General features: G+C 46.9%; 2 long non-coding RNA genes across 2 annotated transcripts; one reads left to right on the top strand and one right to left on the bottom strand.

Annotated features, from left to right (window-relative positions):
- Positions 1-49: 49 nt before the first annotated feature.
- LOC310889652 lies at positions 50-3,519 on the top strand. The gene is made up of 3 exons (XR_014576693.1): positions 50-332; positions 423-713; positions 2,077-3,519. It is a non-coding gene; the product is annotated as an uncharacterized lncRNA (long non-coding RNA).
- LOC310889650 lies at positions 1,926-27,044 on the bottom strand. The gene is made up of 5 exons (XR_014576684.1): positions 26,758-27,044; positions 13,225-26,674; positions 10,899-11,032; positions 6,084-9,970; positions 1,926-2,642 (listed from the first exon to the last, which is right to left on the bottom strand). It is a non-coding gene; the product is annotated as an uncharacterized lncRNA (long non-coding RNA).
- Between the last annotated feature and the right edge of the window lie 18 nt (positions 27,045-27,062).

Here is a 27,062-nt window from a genome sequence, read left to right as displayed (position 1 = left end):
GCTTCCCTGCGGGAAGGCGACCCTGAGGCTGCCCCTGTGCTGCCTTTTTATTTATTTATTTTTTTTTTTTAAAGAAGGCGCGGGTGTTCTTGGTCCTCTCTCGTCAAGTCTGTCTGCGAGAAACAACTCAAATAATTTTCTTGACACGCGATCTTCTCTGAGGCTATTTTATTCGCGGTTGCAGTGGCGGGCGTCCTGCCGATCAGGAGCGCATTGCAGTAAGCACAGCATCAACTTTTATTCCCTGTTCCCCGACGCCCGATCCCCTCCCCTGTGTCCTCACTGGCCGAGTACTGCAGGTTCACAAGCTACTCGACGCTCCTCTATACCATGTATGTACAATTTTACTTCTTTTTCAACCCTTTAATTGCTCCCTTCTTATTTTCTTCTTTTTTTTTTTTTTCCCCTTTCTTATGTTTCAGGAACCTGTGATCTTTGTTTTACCGTTCCCACGCTGCTCAACCTGTTTTTCCTCAAGCTTCTGCCTTATTTCAAAACAGTGAGGCCGCCTACTGTCCGCTTACCCACGTAGCGTTTCTCCTCATTATGACTGCACAACTACCTTGGAATACAGCTCTTCACGTACCGCGCTCTTGAGTTTCTCCAGCGTTAAGGCGCAATAGTCTTCTTCGGATGTCACGGGGGATGGGAGGCGTACAACGCCATTATTTTTACAATACCAACAAATAGTTGTTTGAACCAATTCTGTTCAGGTAACCACAAAGTTAGTTTCTCCCAAACGTTTCTAAATGCCCAGGAACTGTCATCTTGAGCTACTCTATGTAGGATCTTTCCCCCCCACGCCCCCCCAGTATACTTTTTTTTCCTCCCAAATATCAGTCAAATTCGTCCCATTTGATCTACATATATACAGCAACTAGCATTAATTACAGTGCACGCTCCTCCTTATGAGGTTATTAATGAATCTAATACTATTCGATTCTATAGTCCTATTTTTGCAAACTTATCAAACTTATTTTCTAGTTCTTCAGTTATAGCGGAGATATTTACAATAGCTTTTTCTAATTCACCCACCCCTAACCAAGGTAAAAACCACCTTGCAAAGCTGTGAAATACTAGAGAATTTTACTAGAGAATTGTCTGGAGTCCGCTTAATCCTGCGTGTGGTCTCAAGGGGGCTTTGGCTTTGTGGGTCTTCAATAATAGTCACGTTTGGAATTATTGCCTCCAGGGTGCAAGCTCCCTTCCATCCCAGGGGCAACACCTTCCTGGCTTTATTGCCACGTAGCCAGTACCACCTCTCGCCATTTGGGACAGGCCATCCAGTTGCAGGATTCTCACGTTGCATCTGGCACGCGCTATGTATATTAGCGCTCCTGTAGCTACCATATTTGGTGCAGCGTGGATTATTCCCTGCGTGGATAGTTCCACACCCAGGGTCAGTACTATCGCCCCCTGAGTTTCTATCAATGTTGTTTAAAAGGCACCTTCGATAACACGGTATATTGTAGCCAGGATTACGTGTAGGGAGCTCAACTTCAAAATTTATTCTTTCCCAGGACTGAGTATGATCTGTCATTTTTAGAAATCTAGAGTATCCAGACACAGTTGCTGCTGGAAACAGCAATCAGGGACAAGGCCTTTTCAGTCTTTCTAGGTATCTGGGTGCAAATCCAACAATTATTTCAAGATAGAACTCGAGAGATGTTCTGGATTCATTGGAAATGCTGATTTTTCCCTCTATCCTACCAGTAATCCATTCAGAATAGGTATTACTAAGATCAACTTAAAATACAATATTTCTCTCTCTATATATATACACACCCCTATAATAATTAAGAAATACTAATTAAGCAAAACAATAAAAATCACAAACTAATAAGGATTCTTCTCGTAGGGATTAAATACCCCTGCCCCCCTTCTCCCACTTCCAGGGGGTGTTCCCTGTAAACACTCCAATTCTGTGTAATTCAATCCCTTTTACTCATTAATTCAGTAAGAATTCTTCTGAGGAGAAGTTAAACGTTTACAATGGATAGTTTTAACAGTTTGAACCTTAAAAGTCTTTGTTAATGCAGTCTCTCAGGTATCAAGTTAACTGATGCTTTTACCCAGGTATGAGTCCACCCTTTCTCAGCTGTTCTTCCTGCCATCTCAGTAGTCAGGAGCACTTGGAACAGTCCTTCCCACTCAGGTTGCAGCTTCGAATCTCTGCATGTTCGCGTCACAACACAATCTCCTGCTCGGAATGGATGGATCAGGACTTCCAAGGCCTCCAACCTTACATGCTATCGCACTAGGGGAACTCGGTGTGCTGACTCGGAGGAACGGGACGGAGCGTAAAGCGGAGTGGAGACACCATGGATAGGCTCTGCGACCAGATGGGGACCCGATGCTCTTGTGTGCACCGAGACCGATAAGCTGCACGTTTACTACCCTGAGCCAACGACCTGTCTTTTTTTTGACAAAATGTTGTACTCTAGTGAACTTTTGCTCGTTATATCATCACTATAATACCAAAACACACCTCCATCCCAAAAGCTCTGTGCCTCCAAGGGGCGACCACCCCTCACTGAGGGCGTGCTCTGAGTTTCTCAGACCCCTTACCTTTAAACGAAAGCGAGAAAACTTTACACCAATCATAACCAAGGTATGCCTGACTAGAGTCACTCAAGCCCCACCTAAAGGAGAGAAAATAAATGTAAACTGTCTGAAGTGAAAGGGGATGTTAGGGAGGATACCATCACGAAGGATACCTTTCTGACTTCTGGGATCAGTCGACGGGCTGAGCCTCTCTTCCCCCTGCCACCCTCCGCACTGGGACTCTGTGGGGTAACATTTGAACACTGCCCTTCATTGCATTGTTCCCAGCCGTGACAGTTCTCATTGAACGTGACTAGACCAAGGGCGTGCTACATTACTTAGGTGAATCCGTGACCATGATAGGTCAGTACCCTGAATCCGACCACAACTGTAACAGTTACTCAGCTATGCCCCTTAATGCGACAGTATTTCATAGGGAAAAACATTAAGCCTAAGATTTCCCATGCCTAAGGCCTTGGGGGGCAGGCAGAGAAGGAACCCGAGACTCTAGAAACGCTGTACTCTAGGGAACTTTTGCTCATTCTAGCTTAGAAATAGCTAAGCTGTTTGGGATGACATTTTCTGGCAGGGAAAGGTAGTGGTAAGCTTGAAGCAGAAATGGACTGTGAAAACACTTCAACCAACCGATACAAGTTTTGCAACTGAAGATGACACTCTGTAATGAGAGGAACTAGGAAACCCTGAAACTCCCCACCCTCTCAGGCTTCCCTATATAAGTACCCTGGTACCTCGCACTAAGCTTGGGTTTCTTTTTTGTTTGTTTGTTTGGTAGGGTGGAATTCTCCATCCACACCAGATTTCACCTATGCCTGTCAAAAGCAAGTTTGTCTGTGTGCCTGACCTGAGCTCTTGCACAAAAATTCAGCTACGTATGTTTGGAAATCAAACTCTCTTTCGTTTTCTGGACTTTGCTATAGCTAGTTAAATATATTACCTTCTTGTTTGGCTAGTGTACTATAAAGTATTCATTTTCTAAGCAAACCATGTGCCATAGGGCTCCTGGCAAACGTCAAATAACTGATAATCACTAGTATCTCCAGTACAATCGGTTAATTTAGTCATGGGAAAATCTGACTGACTGCCACATCAGCTGACATAAGCCAGCACGTGGAAGCACCCACAAGTAACATGCAAGAAGCCTGCCTGCTGGTCCCTTACACACAAACTTCCACCTCCCTTTCCACCAGACACCAAAAAGCGCCTTCCCTGCCCTCCTTCTGAATGCTGTTTTTTCAAGCTGTTGCTGCGACCAGAACCACTCCGGGGGCTCCGCAGATCCTTTGAAAATGCCCAGCTTTGTGTGGCAGCGGACTGGGGAGCAGCCTGAATCCCAGGTTTCGGATTCTGGTTCATCTCTGGTGAGATGATGGTTACTACGCATGCTCGCTGGCAGTATGGATGTCACGCGAGGTGTTGAGGGGGGGCATTCGCACCAGCCCTGTCATTCAGTTACAGAAGGCACAATTCCCCTCAGATTTCAGCCTGGCCTTTCACTGCCTAAAGTCAAAGAGCAGCACCACCGAGAACGACAGAGCCACACCAACAGTTATTGCATTGTGGTGGTTTTACAGTGCTGGGCAGCTAAACTTCACTACAACCTCCTTCTCACTCCTCCTCTTCAAAAGAGAAAGGGGAGGGAGAAGAAAGTATGCTGAAAAGAAAAAAAAAAAAAGAAAAGCTCATGGGTTAAGGATAATTTAATTAAAGGGGGGGAAATATTAAAAAACAAACAAAACCAACAAAAACCAAAACCAAACCAAACAAACAAAAGGCAAAGGCTGCGCAGAAGCACAGAGGGAAGAAAGAAATTACTCTCTACTTCCCATCAGCAAGTGGTGTTCGGCCAAATCCCGGGAAGCAGGGCCTCTACACACAGCAGTTGTTTGGGACCACAGCTATCTTCAAAACGAGAGCCACCACCCTCCTCCTCCTTTCCCACCTTTTATTGCCGAGTGTGACACCATATGGTACGGAATATCCCTTTGGTTGGTTTAGGTCTAGGCTGGTTGGTTTGGTTGGTTTAGGCTGCCCTGGTAATGTCCCCTCCCCACTTCTTACCCACCGCAAGTTTGCTGGATTTGGGGGGTTTGGAGAGAGTCTTGGTGCTATGCCAGCTACATCAATCGACAAAACACTGGTGCGATACCAGTGCTGTTCTAGCTACAAGCGCAGAGCACAGCACTGTATGGGCTGCTGCAGGGAAAGTTAACTCCATCCCAGCCAGACGCAGTACATGCAGAGAAAGATTTTCAGGAAAGAATTTCCCTTCACAACACAGTTCCCTCTGCTTTTCTTTGCATGTTGAGGGTGTTTTGGAAAAGTGTTTCTCCCCACGGCACCAGGGGAATTCCCAGAGTTTCCCTCCTGTTCCATAGCAGAGCCCTGCATGTAAATGCTGGGCAACCTATGGAGAGTGCCTGAGAAAAGCGGACGGGGGCATCACTTCGCTCCACCCTTCCTTCTCGTCATTTACATATTTTTCCTGTGGTCACCTCCTAAAGACTGACTAGTTTTTGGGAGAATGGACTGTGTAAGTTTACACATGTGGACAATATCTGTAAAATAAAATACACGGTAGGTAAGAAACGGGCTGTTACAAAGGTTGTTTTTAGAGAAAGCACCACACGAAACAAGGATGCGGTGGGTATCTTTGAATGACTTTCACAAGTCCTGGCACCACCTCACAGGAGCGAGAAGGAAAAAAAAACAGTGACGGCGGCCGGGCGGGGGCTGCACGAGCAGCAGGCGGAGGCAGGGCACGGGGAGCCCTGGGGGCCGCGGGGCACAGCAGCGAGGGCCCGGCGCTCACCGCCGCTGCCGCCCTGCCGCCGGCAGGGTCCCGCGGGTCGGGCGCTTCTCGCTCGGTCTCCGCCGCCCGCTTTCCCCCTCTGCACCCAGCCGCTCGGCTGCCACCCGCCTGCGGGCGGAGCCCGGCGCCTCGCGCACCCGCTCTCACCGCGCGAGGCTCCGCCGACGCCCGGCGGCTCCAGCGCTCCGGGCGGCACCTCCGCCGCCGCCCTCGGGCCCCGCAGCGCCGAGCGCCGCCCGGGGCCCCTCCTCCGCACCGAGCCGCGCAGGGCGCAGAGCGCACAGCCCGCCCCGCGGCCCCCGAGGACACCGAGGGCCGCGACAAGGCCTCCCCGCGGCGCTCCCTGCCCCGGGCGGAGCGGGCCCGGCGCCCTCGGCCTGCCTCCGCAGGGCAGCCGCCGGCCGCAGCGACCGCCCGGCGTCCCCAGGCCGGCAGAGCGCCCCCTCCCGCCGCGGCCCCGGCCCGGCCCGGCCCCGCCCGCAGCGGGCGGATCGCGGCGCGGACGCTGCCCCGGGCCGGGCGGGGGCGGGGCGCCAGGGGCGGCTCCTCGCCGCCCCCGCCCGGCCCCGGGGCCCGCCCGACGGCACCGCGCATGCGCCGGCGGGGCGGGTGGGCGGAACCCTCCTCGGCGTCGGCGGCGTGACGTCACCGCGCGGCCCCGCCCGGCCCGCGCCGCCGCCGCCCAGGGCCCTGTCGCGAGCTCCCGTACCCGCGGGCCCGGAGCTGCCGGGGGACGAGCAGCCGCTCCCCGAGCCGCCGGGGCCCGGAGCTCACCCGCACCCGAGGGAGCCGGTGGCGCTGCGCAGCTCCGGGCGTGCCGCGCCCTTCCCGAGCGCCGCGCGCGGCTCCTGCTCGGCTGCGCGGCCGGGTCCGGTCCCGCAGCGCCACCGCTGCGCCCCCGAGCGGTGAGCCCGGGCGACGCCTTCCGCGCGCAGCCTTTTGCTGCCCGTTTCCTGTGTCGGCGTTGCTGCGGTTCCCCGATGCGGGTCTTCAAAACCGACGTGCATCGAGCGGCTGCCCCGTGGCTCGCGGGTTTTCTGTGACGTGCCCGCCGGTGCCGTCAGGAGAAGGGTGGCTTCCGCTCGCTGCCTTCGGTAGCTCTCGCTATTTCACACACAGACACGTAAACTAGGCCCGAGGGAAGGCAAGCGCTCCCCGGCAAAGTACTGCATCGATCTCCTGCGGTCGCTCAGCCTAGTGGTTCTGGGCCGTTGCGTTGTTCACCAGTAGGTGACGGGAATTTTCAACCTGCTGTTGCCACGACCACCTTATTGTTAGCGATGCAGGGGCCAGGCAGAACACCCGCGTATGCATGTTGCTGGCTCTGTGCAGAACGCAGCTGAGCTGCCTACAAGAAGCAGGTCTTTGTACCCTAGCTTAGCCCCACGAAGAATCTTTTCCCGTTTTTTCATCTACCTTTAGTTCCCACAGGCCTTCATTATGAAGATTTCAATTGATTGCTGCTAACATACACTTGAATCCAAATGTTTGTGCTATTCATAGTGAAACGCTCATTCAGCTAAATGCTTGTCTGTGTCAGGGCTCTTTTGATCAAACTGAATGAAAGACTTGACCAGATGTTCTGCATAGCCCCAGGTCACATGAAGGAATTCACCAGTGCAGGGACGCCGTGCAGTAATAAAATCTCTCTGAATTATGCAGCATAGGTGATGTCTGGGGTTCCAGCAGACAAAAGGAAAGTTTTTGCCAGGGCAGGACTTTATCTGTCTTTAGAAACCGTTCAAGGGCATCCTTCCAGGTGGAAGGCAGACAGAGGTAGCTACGTGTACCTAAGACGATTCTTGAGATCCAGAGAGCAAAGTGCAGGCTGTGCACTGACACATTACTCACTCATTCTGAACATCTGAGTTTGTTCTCTTTCCTAAGAAGGACGTTTGGCAGTGCATTTAGCTCCCATTACCCACCTCGGTGACGGGATATCTCAGTGATAGGAGCCCCAGTACCCTGACAGCTTTGCTGTCCCTGCAGCTCCTTGCTCCCTCCCTACAGGGTGCAGCCAGCCCCCTCCACTCCCTGCCACCTCTATCCAGAGGCTGGGGAGGACAGGGAACACAGGGAACAGAGCTGTAGAGAGCAGCTGGGCCTGTGTGCGCCCACAGGCAGAACTGCCTGTTGTCCCCTCAGAATGCCTGGCTTTGTCAGACCAGGTGGCGTTTTCTGTGCTCTTATGCTATGGGACAGAGATCTTCCACCTCAGACTCTTTGCTATGCCTGAGCAATGCATGATCCTAGAGCCTGCTGATATTACACTTTTTTTTTTTTTCCAGTATAATGCAGAAAGAGGTTCTGCTTGCTCACGTTTCTGCCCTGTGGTTGCAGATTTCTCTTGATTTTCCTTGTACTGTTCTTCCAGTACCAGGGCTTTGTCAGCCACCTTCCTGGCTTTGTCAGCCTCCCCTGTTACAGGCCACTTTTCCAGCTAGCTGTAAAAGTCACCTTTCAGTGCTGTGACACCTTTCTTGCGATTCCCTTACAGCTCTCGAAGTCTCATTAGAACAAAAGGGGGCACTCACACACCGCAGTCTCGTCTGCATGGGCCATGTTGGTTTAACGCTCTCGCTGCCTGGAGTGCAAGAGCTCTGACCAGCAATCATTCGTCACTGTGTAGTTAATTCTCCAGTTTGAAACTGACTGCCTCTGTTAAGAATCCTTCTTCATAAATGGATGGTAAAGACATGCTCTTCAGGTGCATGTGCTTACTTAAAGTTGCTCTGCACTGTCTCCTACTCAAGGAGAGGCTAGAATTTCCATCAGTGGCAAAGATCCTTTCGTCTTAGCCACTCAATGGCTTTAAACTAAAAGAGGGTAGGCTTAGATTAGATATAAGGAGGAAACTGAGGCACTGGGACAGGTTGCCCAGAGAAGCTGTGGATGCCCCATCCCTGGAAGTGTTCAAGGCCAGGCTGGATGGAGCTTTGAGCAACCTGATTTAGTGTGAGGTATCCCTGCCCATGGCGGAGGGTTTGGAATTAGATCTTTAAAGTCCCTTCCAACCCAAACCGTTGTATGATTCAGTGGTCATGCGATCTCATCGCATCCTTCTCTGCTTCCTCCTGCTCAACAGTGCTAGTACATGGACAGGTTGCACAGTGCAATGAATTGCATCAGGGAACTTCAAATTAACCTGTCAAAGAAGGGGGAAACAGCTATTTTTAACCTCAGTTCCTTCACCTAACTCATTACGTGGCCTCACAAGCAGTTTACCAGCGCAAAGGTGTTAAGGTCTTTAACAGCGCGCAGCAGCTGTCAGGGAGTACATGGCTGCTGCCTAACACAGCATGTCTGTGCCATGAAGCACAGCCTCAAGGTGCCTGCTGTGGACCAGCAAGATCAGAGCCAGGCCAGCCCAGCTCTTTGTGCAGCACAAGCTTCCCTGGAGACCTCCGTGCCTGGCCCATTGCCTCAGAGCTCTGCTGGCCTTTTACTCCATGTACACCTTCCCCTCGCCAATCTCCTTGTGCCTGCCCTGTATACCCAGATTCTATTGTTGCTTTTTGTTCCATACTTGCTGAGGCATGAAAATGTATGTCAACTGCCACTTCAGTCGATCCTCATAGTGTTTTTTGGTTGTGATTCTTGCTGCTCATACATCCACTTAAGCCTTCTGCCTGAGCATAGGCACGTGTCAGATTCCATCTGTGTGTCCTACAGTGTCTTCAGGCTGTGGCTTGGGATCAGCACTCAGACTGAGCCTGGTTTTTCACTGAGCCACATGCAGATTTACTGGGTTCACCACATACGACTTGCTCATTCGTTGAAAGGGCTCCTTAGCCGCTCTCCATGTCTGATAGTCCCTGGACCAGATGGAGCAGAGGCTGAGCTCTGTAGGTGACTCCTACAATCGCGGTATCCGGCAGCAAGGACACCTGCCCTGGAGAGAAGACTCCTGGCTCCTGGTCTCTGTTCCTAGTACCTTTTTTTTTTTTTTTTTTTTTTCATGCAAGCATGAAATACAAAGACAGCAGAGACCAAATGCACCTCCAGCTCCCAGCACAAGGGTCCTGTCTGCCTTCTCTGGCTCTTTTTCTGCAAAATGCCCTGCTTCAAAAGGAAAGAAGTGGATGGCAAGAACCATTCCTTACCCTTTCTCCTAAAAGGGCATGGTGTGATAATTTGAAATGTGCATGCTTCCTGTAGATGAGGAGATAATTGGACTGGTTATCTTGCTTCTTGAGCACGTACTTCAGACTAACATGGACCTGGGGGAGAAAGCTGTTGGACGGCAGGAGAAGCCTAAATTTGGCAGTGTACGTTACACTGAGAAAAATCCCTGGACTGAAGCCTTCACATGGCTTAGAGAAATACTTATTATCCAACCTGTGCTAAATGGCCTCGTGGCAGAAAGCAGTTCCTGGTGCTGTTTTGTCTGGAGCACAGACGTAGCCGACACAACTTCTGAACCAGAAGGCCAAACAAGCTGGTCCCAAAGTGCTGCAAAGGGTGGGAGACAGCAGAAGGGATCTTTTGCATGGCACTGCAAGGGTCACACCTGTCAGTCCCCTTCTCTTTCCTCAGCCACCTCAACAGCCTTCTCGGCCACATCTTCACACAAGGTGGTAACTGAACATACGCACTCTGTGGGGAAAGGTAACCTGATTACTCCTACAATAATTTTATGTAATTATATTGAATTATTTAAATAATACAAAACCAACAATATAATAATCGTACAGTATTTTGTACAAATATAATGTATAATATGGAATAAATATATCAAATATTTATAATATGTAGAACACAAACTATGATAGGTTTATAACTGATGGCACTATAAAACCTTCTCATAACAAATCACCATATAATATTTAATGCTCAAATTGAAAATACAGTAATTTTCCTTGTTAAGGAAATTACTTCATATGGAAAACCTTTCACTATGCAGGTGGGTGCAGGTGGAACAGGGGACAAGGGAGAGCTCCCCTACATTTCGCAGTATTCAAAACTTGAAGGCCTTGGACAAGTAGACAAGGCTGTGAGCAAGCTGATGCACCTGCACCTGCTCTGAGCCCTCCAGAGGCTCTGTCCCCATGGATGTGACTCTCTGATTTTTGACCTCTGGGAGCACTGCAGCCACACAATAAATTACAACACACACATGCCAGGCAGACTAGAGGTTGCTCAAGTCTTCTGACATGCCCATTTTTTTGAGTGCATCTCTGTTATTTTGTGACATGAGTTGGAAAAATGAAAGGAGAAAGAAGAGAGAGAATTAAAGATCAAGGATCAGATGTTAAATCCTGCTCGTTCACTTGCTGGTATGAAAACAGTTTGTAAGTGTGCATTCACGATTAACAGCAGACATACTTTATATCACTGTACTCTGCATGCAGTCTTTTAACAGATTCTGATCGTGCCTGTAAGTGAATCAAAAAACTGCAGTGGGAATTACTCATATCTATAAAAATATGAATGAAATTACTGTCATAATTTAGGCCTTAAAGCCGAGGAGCAGTTAAAACCAGACTGAAATTTTATACCAAATCATAACTCTAAAATATCTCACCCTAAAGATGCTTCTCTTGCATGCTTCCTGGTATGGCTTCAAAGGGCAAGCCCAGTATTGTGGAAACATCAGTACTCCCAAAGACCAAAAACCGGAAGACTTCTGTTTGCTTAAGGATTCCGCTACATTCCTCCCTGAGGCAAAACAAACCAGTAATCCTCATTGTTACAGAAACATAGCACTTCACATCTGTTTATCAGTATATAAACATTAAATGATTAATAAAAAATTAACGCCAAAATGCTTTATTTGAAATCTACTGAAGTTAATGGTAGTCCTCAGTACCCTGGGATCCAGCTTCTCGTAACCCAGAACAGCAGAGTTTTCTATTAGCGTTATCACACTTTTGCCTGTAGAAATGACCCCTTCGGCACAAGGTGGAAAGGCATGGGGAAGGCAAGCTTCTTTGCAACAACATGGGGTACGGATGCCCATGAAGATCCAGGACAGCCCCTGCCCGGCCACCACCTTCATGGAGAGTTTCCGTACAAACCCACAGCCTCAAATGTCAGTACAGAAAATCATTGCTGTGAAAATACATTCATTTTTTTTCCACACACCACAGAAGAGAAGTGTTCAATATCCCTCTTCTTCTTTTTTTTTTTTTTGCATTCAGTTCTGTTTTAGGTGAAATTGTACCCACCTCTGAAAAATGCTATGAGACTGGTGCCTGGAAAGTATTACACAAGTATGGAGGAAAGAAAAAGTGTGGTCATGTGTGGCTGGGGTGATTTCTTCTTGACAATATTAAGAACTGAGGAGCTCTTGCAAACGAAAGGTTCTATCCTGCCGCCCATACATAAACAGGTCTCCAGCTAGGCTTTGCATGACTGTGACATATGGGATGAGACCCTGCGTTAGCAGGAGGAACCAAGTGATGAGGTCAGTACAGGATAATGGGAAAAACCGAACTCTGCTACAACTAAATGTCACGTTGATAAACGCAACTTCACTGTTTTTTATAAACAAAATTAAACTTAATTTGCTTCACAGTAGCTAAGGTGCCGTTAATTCAAAACCCACAGAATAACTCATTGGACACAGTTAATAGTCAGCAGACCACATAGGCCAGGCTTTGAAAGCGTTTAATATTCACTGAAGTGCTGCTTGTATCCAATTATAACTCACTACTTGCCATCTTAATAATTTAAATCTGTCCACTCTTTAGAGAGGAAAAAAAAAAGCACTAATCAAAGACATGAATGCACCTTTTGCTTTTGACAGCATTAAATTAAAACTAAATGGTAGATCTTGAATGAGTTACTCTGCAAGAATAAAGGCATTAATGAGGTAATTTCATTATAGAGGCTCATCCAAGCCTATGTGAAAACAAGGGAAGTAAATGGAGAGGAAAGCCACGGAGGAAATTAGGGTTCCTTCCACACTAATTAATGTTTTGGGGCATTTAGTACAGGCACCAAATTAACTGCTCCAAAGAACTCAATTGAAAAAAAAATACATTGTTGCCCTGCCATGTAATTAGAAGACAGTACAAGTAGAACACTTAATGAGTATAAAGCCAGCCTTTAACTTATTCTGCCCAGCTTCTGAAAACATGTCATTGTGGAGGCCTAAGTTTAAGGAAGCACCAGGCATACAATATAGGATTGTTTAGGTCCTTCTGTTCGGTGAGCTGTAAACAGGTAGCCCTGAATGAGAGACTCTGGGACTCCTGGGAGGCCCGGCTTCCCAGAAAAAAAAAAAAAAAAAAGTCTTAAATGCATCCAGAGGAGAGAAAAAAAAAAGGTGAATAGGCCCGGCACAGCTCGCCCAGTGAATGCTCACTGCTGTCTTAAGAGATTACATGATGTTGTGCCACCCCCTCTCATTGAGTTATCTTTACACTGCTTTTGTCTCCTCTAATTGGAGCTGATGAGGTGCTAATTGGTTGCTTTTCTAAAAAGCAGCGCTTAAGCACTGGCAAACAGAGTAAGACAGCGTGAGTGGAGTTAATGAGGGCTTAGCACCCCCCACCCCAAACCCAAGCAACCCCTCCGCCTCGTATGAGCACACCAACGCACAGGCAGGCGTGCCTTCCCGCTGCCACCCCCGCACCCTGAGGGGACGTGACTGAGTGTGGGGGCAGCTCCGCGCTGGCCTGGGCCTCGGCAGGCAGGGGCGGTGCCGGGCACGCAGCCGCGCACCGCTCACCCCGGCCCTGCGGCGCCCTGCCCGGGCACGCCGGCGGCTGGCTGCGGGCTCGGCCCCTCGCCGCTCAGCGCAGCGCCGCCGCCCGCTGCCACGGGGCACGGCCGGGCTGCGGCGGGTGCCGGGTGCCCGGCGGGGCCGGGCCGAGCCGCGGGGACCGCGCAGAGATGGTTCTTACCCGCCGACAGAGGCTGCGGAGGGGCGGCTTACACCTCACGCAGACAAACGCGGGCGAGGCGGGTGCGTTCGTCCCCCGCCGCTTTGCCGGCCACGTGCGAGCCGCGGCCGCCGCCAAGGGAGAGGCCGGCATCGCCTGGGCTCGGCGGCGGGGCCGGGCGCGGCACAGGCGAGGCCGAGGTGGCAGCACCGCGTGCCGGCGGTGCCCCGGTGGGCCGGGCCCCGAAACCGCGGGAGGTTGCTGCTTCGAAGTACCCCGCTGTCCTCGTAAAGCGAGGCGCGAGCAGCTGTGGCACGCTCGACTGCAAGCGCCCCTTTAGAAGGACGGGTGCCCTTGCTTGGGGGCGAGCGTGCTGCCGTTCTCCTTGCTTCGGCTTTTGGCGTTTTGCAAACTTAAACTTTGGCCTTTTGCTACTTAAAATAGGGTATGCAATTAACAACTCGGACGTCATTTTCAGTAACAACTCAAACATGGAAATACCCTAAATATTTTGAACCCCATGAAAGAAAGAAAAAGACCCTTTTTTCAAAATGCTTTGCATGTTTTTATTTTTTTTACTTTTTTTTGGCCAGTTTTATGCAAAGTATTTTGATTAGCGTACATAGTGTTAAACCTCTTGCAAGTGGCTGCATGGTTAACTACAACTGCATCTGGAGCTCCTAGATCCCATTTTTGCCATATCCATACACATTTCCTAAAAAAGGCTTTGAGTGATGCTGAGTAGCCTGCATCTTACACCTATTTTGTAGGTGGGCTGATATTGCCTCCGGCATTTCTACACCAATTCTGGAATTCCCTGTTACTGAAAGTATTCCGAGTCCTAGCGAGAATGTACAAAAAGCAGCTGGTCTATTGCTGATGTTGCCTGGCAACAGGCAAAAATAATCCTGCAAGTTATTTGAACGGGACGCTGCAAACATCACTGCTGAAAACAATCTGCCATTTCTGAATCTGTTTATATATAGTCTACACAGACATGTTGCATGATCTTTCAGTAGCTGCAAGGTTGTATTTTTCACATGTACGTCATATGTATGGGCTCCGGAGAGAAGTTGGCCAATGATGACAAGTTTGTCCCCTCTGTCACAGGCTCATTACCACCATCCAGTTCTCCAAATCATTCAAAACTTCTTGGCTGAACAGTTTCATATTGGGAAAAAAAAAAAAAAAAGAGGACGAAGCAGATAAAACTATAAAACATACAAGAAGATGATGCATCTTTTGTTAAGACAACTCAGATGGTCTATTCATGCTGAGGAGAAATTAACAGTCAAGGCTCCCTCTTTCATCACTTTTATCCTTTTTTTTTCTTCCCCCAGCAGTTGGAAAAACCAATTAGTTTGCAAACAGCCAGTTACATGGGGAGGTGTTTATGCCTGGTAATTTGTCCCCCTATTCACATTCTAAATAGGATTCTGTTCAATCTTATGCACGGGCACTTGCTTTTCTTTTGGTTGTCATGAAAACGAGGGATTTCTTGCTGGCTGGTAGAAAGAAACTTTCTAGTGGACAAAGTTACAATTAAGTCCTCTAAACGTGTTCCTAGAGCCATCCACCTATTAAAGCTCAGCGGAGTTCTTTGCTCTCAAAAGCCCCAAACGATGCAGAACTAAAAAAAAACCGCCTTGGTTCCCTTTAAGGCTAATTGAGCAAATATATTTTCTTCCCCCTGCCCCTAATTTATGCACTTAAAAATCTTCATGTGTTTTCCACAGCAGGTATGATTGTGCCTGCAGAGATCTACACTCTCACCACTGCTGCCTGCTGTGTTCTCTCAGAATGCTTGCAGGAGGTAGTCCCTTGGGTTTCCTGTGTTTCCCATGGGATTAATAGTTTCTGGTTTACCCCAAACCAGTATGACATGAGTTGTAAAATCACATGCTGTGCATGCCAAGATGTAATCCTTAAACATATCTTACCCTCTTTCCATTTCCTCCTCCAGTTTACTTTTTGCCTGGCTGCAAGGTGCTTCCCAGGCCCCCTCCCTTCCTAATGAGCACGTGCACCATTTAAATAGGAATGACCTTAATTCTCTGAAGGTGAAGATGATCCTGGTCCTAAGGAACAAAGAGGCAAGAGAGCCGAGGTCTCTACCCAGCTCCTCGTGTTCCCAGTCCTGCTGGATGGTGGCGTTATTGCTCTGGCTGTGCCTCATCAGCTGCAGCTTGGGGGCACATGCAGCACTACTACACCTAATGAGGGAGATGAAGGTGTCTTAAACCACCTCCCCTTGTTGGTAGGTTTGAGTCTGGAAGCCTTATCTTTTCCTGCAGAAGTGGTAAACAGTTTAATGGTTGCAAAGTGCATGGAGCAGATGTCACACGGCAAAGGCGGTATCACACCAGTAATTAGCGTCACACCTGTTGTTTCTGCTGGGGCTGGTTCCTTGGTGTACCTTCAGGCCAGCTCGCAGGCGAACCTGAGCCAGTGGCTCCTACCACCAGTGGACAACAAATCTGTCATCTCTGACCTGAGAGGGGATTTGTCAGCTGTCCCTCTGTATCCTCGGTACGGTGGCACAGCATCTCACGTGGAAAAGCCACTTGCCTGCCGCTGCTGCTGTTGGTAATGTCCCTAGGGAAAGCAAGTAGCACAGGAGAGGCAGGTGAGTGAAACTTCCCTGCCTTTCCTCATCCTTCTTTCTGCTGCTCTGTACAATAAAGTCTGAAAATGTCTCTTCCTGAATATTGGTCGCTTTGGAAATGTCAGTTCAGCACAAACGCTCCTAGGCTAATGTTTATTAATTTATGACTAAGCATTATTTCTAAGGTTTAGTTTTGATCTGGGAATAATAATTAGCAAATGGTGTCTCCTGCCATTGTTTAAATCTGTGATGGCATCCCTAAACTGGTGGCTGAGGAGGATGTGCCTTGCCTTTACCTCATACTCATGATTTTGCTAACTAGCCTGCTATTTATTGTGGGAACTGGAGCAAATATGAACACAAAGCCTTCTGCGCAGTGAAAATCATTTGCTTCCTTTACTATGGAATACCAGCATTAACAGTATTTCCTTAACAAAAGTGCTAAAAAGAAAAGGGCTGGAATGGAACCATTGTGGAAGTCGACAGCTTGCTGAAGAGTATCTGAGAGCCATGTGGGAGCTACAAAGCCTCGCCATAACCTCGTTTGCGCATTTCTCACTACTTAAGCTGTGGAATGTCCGACTTGATCCTAGGGCTCACTTGTTACCCTTGGTAAAATTTTGGCTGGTACATCTGCTAGATCAGATGCTGAATTGAGACCTGCCAGGAATCAGGTTAAGCTAAAAGCTTTCCTTGGACCTCAGTGGCGCTGGGATTCTGATCCTGCCTAAATACACTAATATGACTAATACGAAGATAGGTACAAGAATTACTTTGCAGCCTGAACTTTGTTAAGTCAGGCAGGATATTTTTATTTGTTCCACATCAAGATAAATTCATGCCAGTGAACTTCCAAGCAATTTTTGGCACAGCTGAAGCTTTGCCTGAGCTCACTCAGAAGTCACCTGCAACACCATACCATGCACCACAACAAGGTGTGGAAGACAACTTGCAGCCAAGAGAAGAGCCACAGAACATTTTCTGCAACAAAATGGCATCATAATAATGTTTGAACAAGGATACTTTATTTTAGAAACTCTGATGTTAGTCCAGGCCAGGGGAACCAAAGATGTAGCATGATAAATAAAATAATAAAATAACCAATGTTCTCTGTACCTATCTCAGTCTGTACAGTGTTTTTACGTGCAAACAAATTATTACTAACAACACTGCTGAAGTCCTTTAACTGTCCTGGTAATACCACTTGAGGAATTAGATACTATTGTGACTTTTTTTTAGCCTGGAACCGTGAAATACGAAGAATAAAGCAGAGCAAGGATTATCACAGGAAGCAGATAGAAAGGAAGGAATTCTCAGAGATGATCTGTCCTGCATAGTGCCAAGCAGACACTGCAGCACAGACACTTTTCGCAATAAAGCTTGTGCAGAGATGCTATGCCTTGTCAGCACTCTCTCCAGGTACTCTGCAGTTGTAACAAATACAAAATTTCCGGTTTAAAACCAACACTCGTTTAAAGCCACTATTCTTTTTAACAGTTACTTGTCGACACAGAAGGTAAATTTTTTTTTTTTTTTAAAAAAAGAACCACTTTAATGTTTGCTGGGCTGTGGTGTGCTCCCCTTCATCTAATCTTTACTGATGTAAGAAGTGTGCCTTTACTGACAGCTGTGTTTTCCAGATCTCTCCTCCTTGCAGTGCTCTCCTTTGGTCAGTTTTCTGTGAGCAGCAGTATACATAACGCTCACTGGAGACTTGCTGGGGCCAGTGGCTGCCACAAACATGACAGGTTCTCAGCTCACCTTCATCACAGTCTTCTTTTTATGGCAAGTTCTAATGTATATGTTTGAGAGAGTGGAGTGTCTCAATTCCCGCAGTGCCAGCAGCGGTGGTCTAATGCTAAACAAAGGCTGCACATGAAAATAGCAGAGAAAAGGTGAAATAAAAATTGTCCTCATTTATATATCCACAACGGAGACGCATTTACAAAAAGCATGGTATAAAGTTAGATGTACCTGCATTCCAGATCCAAGAATGGGCCCAACTGTTAAAATGGATAGTATGACAATGTCATCTGATTTTAGCAAAAAGTAGAGAATGTTTATTTGTTTTGAAGAGAGCTTTGAAAAAAACCTGCGTGGTTCTTTCCCTCACAGATCACAGGAGATAGCTAAGGTACAAATGAATTGAGAAAGCATTTCATATCCAATAGGTCATCAAATAGGTACTCTTTGTACCCTATAATATTTCAGTAATGCTGCTTTATAGCACAATAATTGGATTTCCTAATGTTTCTTACATTAAGCAATGTTAACAGAAAATGTTATCTTATTTGCTTGTTACAAAGCCTCTTCCACTGGAAAGCCTGTATATTTTCATAGAAATAAAAGCTAGTGAGAACAAGGAATTTCTGAAGTCAGGGGAGTTGATTTTAAATTGGATAGAAATCTGAAAGTTCCTCCAGAGCGAGAAAGAAAAACGTTGTTTTCCTGGTTTCAAAGCTAAAAATAAAAGGTATGTGTCCGAACGAGCTGCTTGGATGTTTTAGCCATGCCTGTGGAGTTAACCCACCGTGCTTGCCCCGACAGATCTAGGAGATTGTCTCCGAGAGCCTGCAGCCCTGGGACGGGGAGTCATGCCCCGAGCTGGGGTGCCCCGTGCCCTGCCGCCCGTGGGCACGGCCCGCAGCCAGCCAGAGGCTGACGTCGGGCTCGGAGGCCAAGCGTTAGCGGCGGCAGCTTGCGCAGACACCGGCCGCCTCACGCGGAGCGAAAGCTGTGGATGATGACCGAAGAAATTTCAGCTTACAAAGACACGGGGTCTGTCAAGCGTCACTGTCGTGGACTTCTCTCTACCTCACTCGGCAGAACGCTCCCACTGGCTGCAGCCTTTGTCCTGGAGTTTTTGGCGATGACCAGCTTTGTGGGCGTTTGTTTCCAGCACTGGCTCACCAGGTGGAAACGCAGCGCGGGCTTCAGTGACGGCCTGACCCCGGTGCCAGCAGCTCTCTGCCGGGGTTGCCGTGGAGACAAAGCTTCCTGTGCGTAATCCAAGCTTATCCAGCTCCTTATCCTACATGTGACCCTTAATTACTTGCTAAATTAGAATGGTTTTCTGAAAATCACAAGGGGAGGTTAATATGTTCTTCCAGAGCTGGTCAAGCTAAGATGACACCAAATTCACAGGGAATTCAAATTACATGATCCCTGAAGGCGTCTCTTTGAGAAGGAAGATGAACTTTCCCAATGGGAGGCAGTGTGCCATGATAATGCTTCTGTCACTCACTTTCCTTGCCCTGCTTGTCTAGCTACAGCTTAATCCGGTAGGAACAATGTAGTAAGTAAATATCAGGTTGATTAATTATGGTGCAAGATTCAGTAACCGCTTGTCTTCTATAATTAACATTGTAATTGAAATTAAGTAGTACGCTTCATACATGGATTCCTGGACTTGGAGGAGGAACAAGGGAGAATCCTCAAGGCTGCAACAGGGAAATTAAGGAATTAATAACAGGGGGGTCAAAATACTAATTGTCTCTTTAAAGCTACGGTACACTTTAAGATACTCTTCATGCAAAAAGAAAAATGATTTTACTACTTCTAGATGTCTTAGTAGAGACGAAACAGAGTTATCAGTAAAAATATTGCTAAAGATTTCTGACAATACACTCTTGTTTCACCAATTTGATAAATTGAAATTATAAGAAGAGGTGCACAGTGGTTTTCCTTTCCTTGGTTTCCTGTGACATGCTACTTAACAAGGAGTGAGCCTTTCACTTGCATGAGAAGCTTTATAAAGCTGTGCTAAAAATGCTGTGGCATGGTTTCAAAAAAAAGCACAGTCTGTCTCAGCATATGCCTGTCTATTGTGAAAGGTACGGTAGTTCGGGTCTGTGTACATATGCTTGCTCGCATGGATACACATAAAAATCAGTGACTAATCATTAAGATGGGAAGAGCCTAGGCAGGTAAGTGCTGCCTATAGTCTGCAGTATTTCAGACTTCTCTTTGTTTAAGACATACTTGTATCTTACACTTCAGTTACGGATACGGTCACTTCCGTTCCTGCTCAGAATTCCCAAGTACAAGACAACATACCTCAGAAGTTTGTCACTAGCACGACAAGCAATGGTTCCCCCAGCACTTTTTAGAAAGGCTTCACTGTGGCCTAATTTTTTTTTCCATTTTCTTTCCCCTGTCTCCTAGGAATGTGGTCTCTTTGGCATATCCAAAGGCTCACAGCATTTCAGGCTGAAGGACACATTCATGTGCGCTGTATAGTCACAGGGTCTTAGACTTCCCTGCTGAGACCTCTGAAAAATGTGATGGCATTTTTCTGAGAATAATGACAGAGAAACCTATGCCATCTATTGCTTGGCAGGATCCGAGACAGTTTTTTGGTTCATTATGTTTATAAGGAATTTATGATCCTGTCGATGGATCTTTGTACAAAGAAGTGTCTTACGAAGATGCATTTCTAGATGTGTGAGAGATTAGTGAGCACTATATAGTCACACTATCTTTGGCATCTCTGCTCATACTTCCAGCAATATGATCATGTTTTTCTGAGTGAGCATCAACCCACTGGTAACTGGACTGATGATGGCAAGTATTTTCTCAAATGAAAAGGCTGTCAGTCCCTGCTAATTCAAGAAGGTTTCAGTCCAGTGAACCATTTTCTGCTCTCTCTTTGCTGAACCATCACTTCCCTGTTACTGTATTTGAATTAAAATGTCATTTTCAGGACAGAAATGAAGAAATTTCTTACAATTAAGAAACATTTTCTGCTTCCTTAATAGGAAAAAAAAACAAAAAACAGTGAGCTCAATAGTGAGCTCATGTAGTCAAAACAGCTCGAAGGGATAGTTCTCTTTCTCGACTGCTAATTTGTGTAATTTGGAAGTCTCTGGGTGTTTTGCTGTGTGTCAGGGTGGACTGCAGGGAAGCTTTCTGTGCCTGGAAAGATGACCTTTAAAGGAGTGAGTTTCCATTTTCAGATGAGGTGTGATGAGGAGTCCTCCATGCACAATTATTAAGACAGCCTAGTACCCACGATAAAATCTTTGAATGCCATCCAAATTACTGAAAGCTACCTAGTTATTTATGTGAGCGCACACACAAATATGCACGCACCCTTTCCACCTCCAGTAGAGTATTAGACTTCACACATTACATCTGCACTGAAAGACTCCTTAATAACAGGGTTTGGTGAGCCCTATGACATCTGAGGGTGGAAGGAAGCTTTCCAAGCACTTCTTCCAAAAGTTTCGATTTTCACAGAATTAGAAAGCATTTTAAGATGCTTTCTTAAGCATTTGGAAATACATAGATATATATATTTTACATACACACTGTAAAAAAGAAAGCATTTTAAGATATTTCTTAAGAAATCCACCCTTCTTTTAGTTTCTGCATTCAAAGTATAGGGAGTTACCAGGATGGAAAAAAGGATTACTGATATTCAGCAACCTGCCCCCTCCTCTCCTGTCCCCCTTAAAACACCAGGAATAAGGAAGGGAACTTCCTGGTTCTACTGCCCGTTTTGGAGAAGGATTTGTTCAGAAACATGGGCCAGATCTTCACATTCGTTACAGGAACCTCATGGCTACCATAAGAAAACAGACACACACACAAACCAGCAAATTAGAAGGGTTGAAGAGACAGAGAGAAATGGAGACCACAGGGTCTGGTGGCCAGAGGTGGGTGTGGTGCCCAGAGATAGGTCTGACACAGATTCCCCTGGGGACAAAGGAATTACCTTTCTCTGTCAGTCTAGTGGAAACACACAGGGGGACCTGCAAAATGTCGTGTCCTCTACTATCCCTTTGTGTAGGTTAAAGGAGTGGAAGAATAGAAAGGGCGAATATGCTGTCATCTAAAATTATCTTTTTAAGTGCTAGGCTACTAGGCTGCGACAAGCTGTGATTGGTTCCTCTCAGAGCAAAACCAACTGGGGAATGAACGTATCTGAATAAGAGATCACTTCTAAAAATGCTGATTCTGTTGTACCATTAGATTGACATCTCTGCTAGGAATGAAGATAATCAATATGAAAAAAAAAAACAAAACAACAACAAAAAAACCGGATATCCTAAACACTTGAGATTGTGTCCAGCTGCTCTTGAGCTATTTCATCTCCACCCCTGGTTTATTTCGTTGGTTTATATCCTTTTGATCTCTGTCTTGAAACTTGAAAAGAAAACAGTTGTACAATAACGCTTTATAGTCTATGGCATATTCCATTTCAGGTAAAAGATACATAAGTACAGTTCAGCCTGGGTTCAGTTCAGTCTGGAAAAGCTTTTCAATTCCCTGTGACAAAACAGCAGAATAGTTCAGAAAAGAAGAATAACAAAGCAAGCAGAGTGCTTGAGGGATCTAACGATGGAGGCAGCAAGATCCTTTACTTACCCCAGTCTGGCAATTAACTCACGTACAAACAGTTTTACGGGTTTCACGGTGACCAAGAGACTGCAGCAATGTGGTCTCCCGGAGTGCAGGGTATGGCAGGTAAGCTCTGGGGAATCTGGCTGTGGTGCTTCAACCCACAGGCTTGTCACAGCGATTCTCCAGCTCTTCCGGGATCACCACTGCCTCAGCAGGGAATGGCAAGGGCTGTGTACTGGCACATCAGCTGTTCCTGTTCTTAGCTCAGCATATAATTTCAAATGTGGCTTTATCAGCAGTTTCCACAAAGAAATTTATCTGAGGCTTGAGTACGCCCTGCTTGTGGTCACCTCCTCTAGCACCCTTTTAACATCTTCACCAGAGCGATCTTGCTCAGCAGGCTGGGGCATTTACTTTGTTTCAAGGGTGATGATGGAATATTTCTGTTGTCTAAAACATGCAGCTAGGATTCACTGTTGTTTTCAGTTCAAGTCAACAGCAAAAATTCCACTGATTTTAGTGGAAGCATCATCTGATCCATGGTAATTTTTTATGTTGTTGCTGAGTATTGGTGTTGGAAAGATGTTGGGAGCTATCCATCCAAAAGCAAGTAGGTTAATCCTGCAATTAATTTTAAGAACTACATTTTGCCAGCTTTTAGTCGGAACTCTTTTCTTCTGACCTTTAAGGAATCAGCTAGCGATCTAACATCCGTGAGGAAGGATGTGCAAGCCACAAACTGCAAGAGCACTATCCTGTTTAATCTAGGAATAGAATGTAAATTGTTATTATTTACATGGTAGAGAGGAAAAATCATCTCCCCTGAGCTGCTAGTGACACTCTTCCTAATGCAGCCCACGCTGCTGTTGGACTTTTTTGCTGTGAGGGTGCTATTGCTGTTCTATGTCAAACTTGTCCACCAGGACCCCGAAGTCCTCCTCTGCAGGGCTGCTTTCCACCAGGTCGCTCCCCAGCCTCTCCCGGTACATGGGACTGTTCCACCCCAGGTGAAGGACTTTGCATTTCAATTTGCTGAACTTTATGAGATTCCAGCAGGCCCATTTCAGCAGCCTGCTCAGGTCCCGTGGGAAACAGACCCACTGTCACAACTCAGGCCTAGGAAAGAGATAGGCTTGGTTTCTTCCTTCTTCTAGGTGGAATAGCACTAAGAACGTTAAAGCAAGTGTGTGTGTGCGTAAGTAGTGAAACAGTGGTTGTTCACGATACTCCATATTCTGAACACAGTCTTAGCTGTGCAAAGCTGTGTTGCCTCTTTGACTGTGTAATGCCTAGGGGTTTGTTTCTGTTCTTGGACTGTACAGATGAAAACTTCAAATCAGGAGAAAAGCCTGAAAAGGCCACGAGAATAATGTTTATAGAAAAATGCAGTCTGTGATGTTCCTTTTCCACAAAACTGCAAATCTTTGGAGGAATCATGTTCTGCCTTTGCACAGCCATGCATAAAAAGCTTGTTGAGATCCCTGGTCTATCATTTCCAGTCATTACCGTAGGCACTGACAGAGAATAAGTGAAATGTGCATGCTTTCCTTACAAAGTCTTCGAATATGTTCACCTCCAAATTAAAATTCCCTTTTGGAAAGGTGGTATGTGACTAAAGCATTGCTGTTGGAGTGTCCTTGGCTGCTCTGAAGTGAGCTGAGTGCTCATCTAATGGATAAAACAAATTCCTTTTCTGTTTCATCAAATGCAGATGATGTTGAAAAGTATACTCCTGACCACAGCTTGAGACTGAAACAAGCAGGAAACTCTGCAGAGGAAGAAATAGGTGATGCTGCTGAAGGATGGTGAGAAAAAGAGGGGGATCAGCTATCAAGCCATTCAATGTGAGATTCGACATGTAAATGAAGGCACGGGATAGAGATGTCTACTGCAGACCTAGCTTGCGCTATTACTGATAGGAAGAAAACAGGACTCCTAAGGTACACGTTGATGTCTTTTAGGCATCCATTTAAAATGAGATTACCCTTGCCCCGAAGTGCTCGCTTCTCTATGCCGGTTATACAAGGAGCCCAGAACGGCCATAACAGATGTAAATGCCTATCCTGTAGATGCAGATGTCTAAAAAGTGAGGTTGATCTGCTATGTAACCACAGACAAGCCAATAACTAGCTACTTTAGGCTACCTTATGACCACATTCCAAAATTTTTCCTACTTTAACGACAGGCTGCACTCCTGTGCTGGGCGGGTGCCGCAGCCCCGGCCCAGGCTGCCCAGAGAGGGGCTGGGGCCAGGGGCACCCAGGGCTCCCTGCCCACCCCGACCAGTCTGTGAGTCTGATAAATATGTTGGCATCACGTCCTCAACTAAGCTACACTGGCCAACCTTCCCATATGTGTGCAATTTTAATGTGCAAAAAAAACCCTCATGCAACATTTACTGATAATTTATGCTGCTGAAGATGACGACTTACATGCATTAATGAGGGAGTCCTTTGTGCTGGTGTAAATTGTGCACAGTACTGTGCATTCTATGGAAAAACTTGGAGGGCAACACCTTTGCAGACTTGGTACAATGATAAATACGTTCACGTAAACAAAACATTATACAAAGTGCAACGTATGCTTGCAGAACTAGGTATCTTTAACAGAGATTTTCTGAGATAGAAGTTATGAGTGAGGCTGCAGTGATCTTGACAGTAGTCATCACAACTAAAGTGGACTTGAAGGAAGATTTTTCTTGCAGTTTGCTCTGCTGGGGCCTTCCCAGAATAGCAACGATGTTACCCACATGTTCAGATGAAACGGTCAAACTTCCATGGCATTAATCAAATCTTTCTGGCACGGCAGGGCTGAGAGTTTCACAGTATAAATGCAAAGTACACAAAGGGAAGGTATGATGATAAATGGTTATTCACTATTCCTTTGAATAAAATATTTTGAAGTTTGATATCCCTACAGTTTGTCACTTAGACAATGTATATGTAAAATAAGTATTTATACATGTAATCTCTAAGCTCATTTGGTCTACACATGTTCATACAGTTTGATTACTTCATTTTCTTCTTCAACCGAGGGAGATGAGTGGCTGAAGTGAGAGTTATGTAGAGGAGTTTTCAGTACAGAGTGAATGTACAAGCTAAGTGGAGTTTTGACAGTATGGCAATCAAGAATTAAACATATGGTGACCTGGGAAATCCTGTTCCCTGACTACGGACTGCTGTGAAATAGTCTGGAGTTTCACATGCTGTGTGACAATTATGAAACAACTCTGAATTATCATATAAAACAAAGGGACACAATCGGTCAAATGACAGATGAATTGACAGCAAGAATGATGTATGCAAGAGTAACTGCATAACGTTCTATTTTACCTACTAATACACTGAAACAATTTTATATAATGTCATGAAGTTTTGCAGTACAGTGTCTGTTCTGCAAATCATGTATTGGTCTGTGCTTGTGCCTCTAAGTAGTAGAATTTCAGACATGCTTATGTATGTGGGTAGGTAAGAGATTTGTTTCAAGGCTAGTGCTTTTGGTTTTTATTCTTTCAGCACGGTTCAATTATTTTTTGGCATGATAAATTCCAAGATTACTGCCAAATGTATGATGTAGACAGGACAGGGCTTCATGCTGTTCTATTCAAATCTCTGACGCATATGCCATTTTATCCTCCCAAAGTAATTGTAGCATATCGTATTGCCAGTGTGTTCCACATTTCTATTAGGAAAATCACTTTCTAGATCTTTACAGAAGAGAGAAACAGATAAGTTTCCAGTCTAGTTAGCTGCCAGGAAGAAACTCGCGATTCCCTGAATATCCCCCACATCTGTACTCCAAAACCCCCCACCCAAATATATTCTTATTTAGAGATATTTTAGAATATAGTTGGATACTACACAAAACCAAAAATCGAGTGCTTCTTCCTCTGTATTGACAATTAACTAATCAAGAATACAAAATATGCTTCTTTAAGTTCTTCTGAAGTTCATCTTAGAGATATTTTGCTGGCATACAACCTGATCAGTGTATTTGCTTTGTGTAATTGAGGAAGCTCACATACCTTTCCCAGTTAAGGTGTCAGGTTTTACTTTATCTATGCTGAAGTATATATGCTATCGAAAACCAGAAACAACAAACAAACAAAAAACAACAAAACAAACCGAACTTAACCTCTCCCGGACGACTCCAAGATCATCTCCTTTACGAGGCTCTGAACCCGCTTGCTTACTGTTAAGTTGCTCGTACTCCCAGGTGTGGACTAGTGGACTAGAAAGGAGCTCGGAAACGAGTGGATACGAAAAAGCCAGAACGAGACACGAGGGCGGAAAGGCCCTACACAACCGAACGAGCACATGAAAGCCCTCCCCCCGCTGCTTACTGTCTCCGGGAAAGAGGCGTGCGAGCGACGGTACCGGAGGCGGCTTCCGCGCGCAGCCGGGCCCTGCCGGCCGCCTGAGGCGGGGGCGCGGGGCCGCCCAGTGCCCAGCAGTCGCCGCATCCTCAGCTCGGCGGCTCCGCCCGGCCGGGCGGCCTGCGGCTCCCTCGCGGCGGGGGCTCCTGCCGTGAGAGAAACCCTGTCAATGTTGCGTTTGTTTTCCGCGGGGTTCGCGACCGGCCTAAAACGCGCTGACGGAGCCTACGTAAGCGGGGCCCCTGCTGAGGCGGCATCGGCGAGGGACGGAGCGCCTTTCTCCCCTCAGCCGCTTAACGGGACGCCGGGCAAGCGGCCGCGCCGCAACCGCGAGAATGGCTCGGCCCCGCCCGCGGCCAGGAGCACGCCGCCGGCCGGCCAGCCGGAACCTGGCGAGGCCCCCCGCGGCCCGGCCCCACAGGCGCCCTGAGGGGACGGCAAATGCCCGGTCAGCGCTCCCACGGGAGGGCCGCGCACCCGCCGGACTGGGCAGCGGCGGCGGCCCCGACGGCTGTACGGCGAGGCCCCGCCCCG

Source organism: Anser anser, assembly GCF_964211835.1.
Source record: "Anser anser genome assembly, chromosome: Z".
NCBI lineage: Eukaryota > Metazoa > Chordata > Aves > Anseriformes > Anatidae > Anser > Anser anser.
Note: the sequence above shows the minus strand (reverse complement) of the source record. Positions and strands in the feature narration are given on the sequence as shown.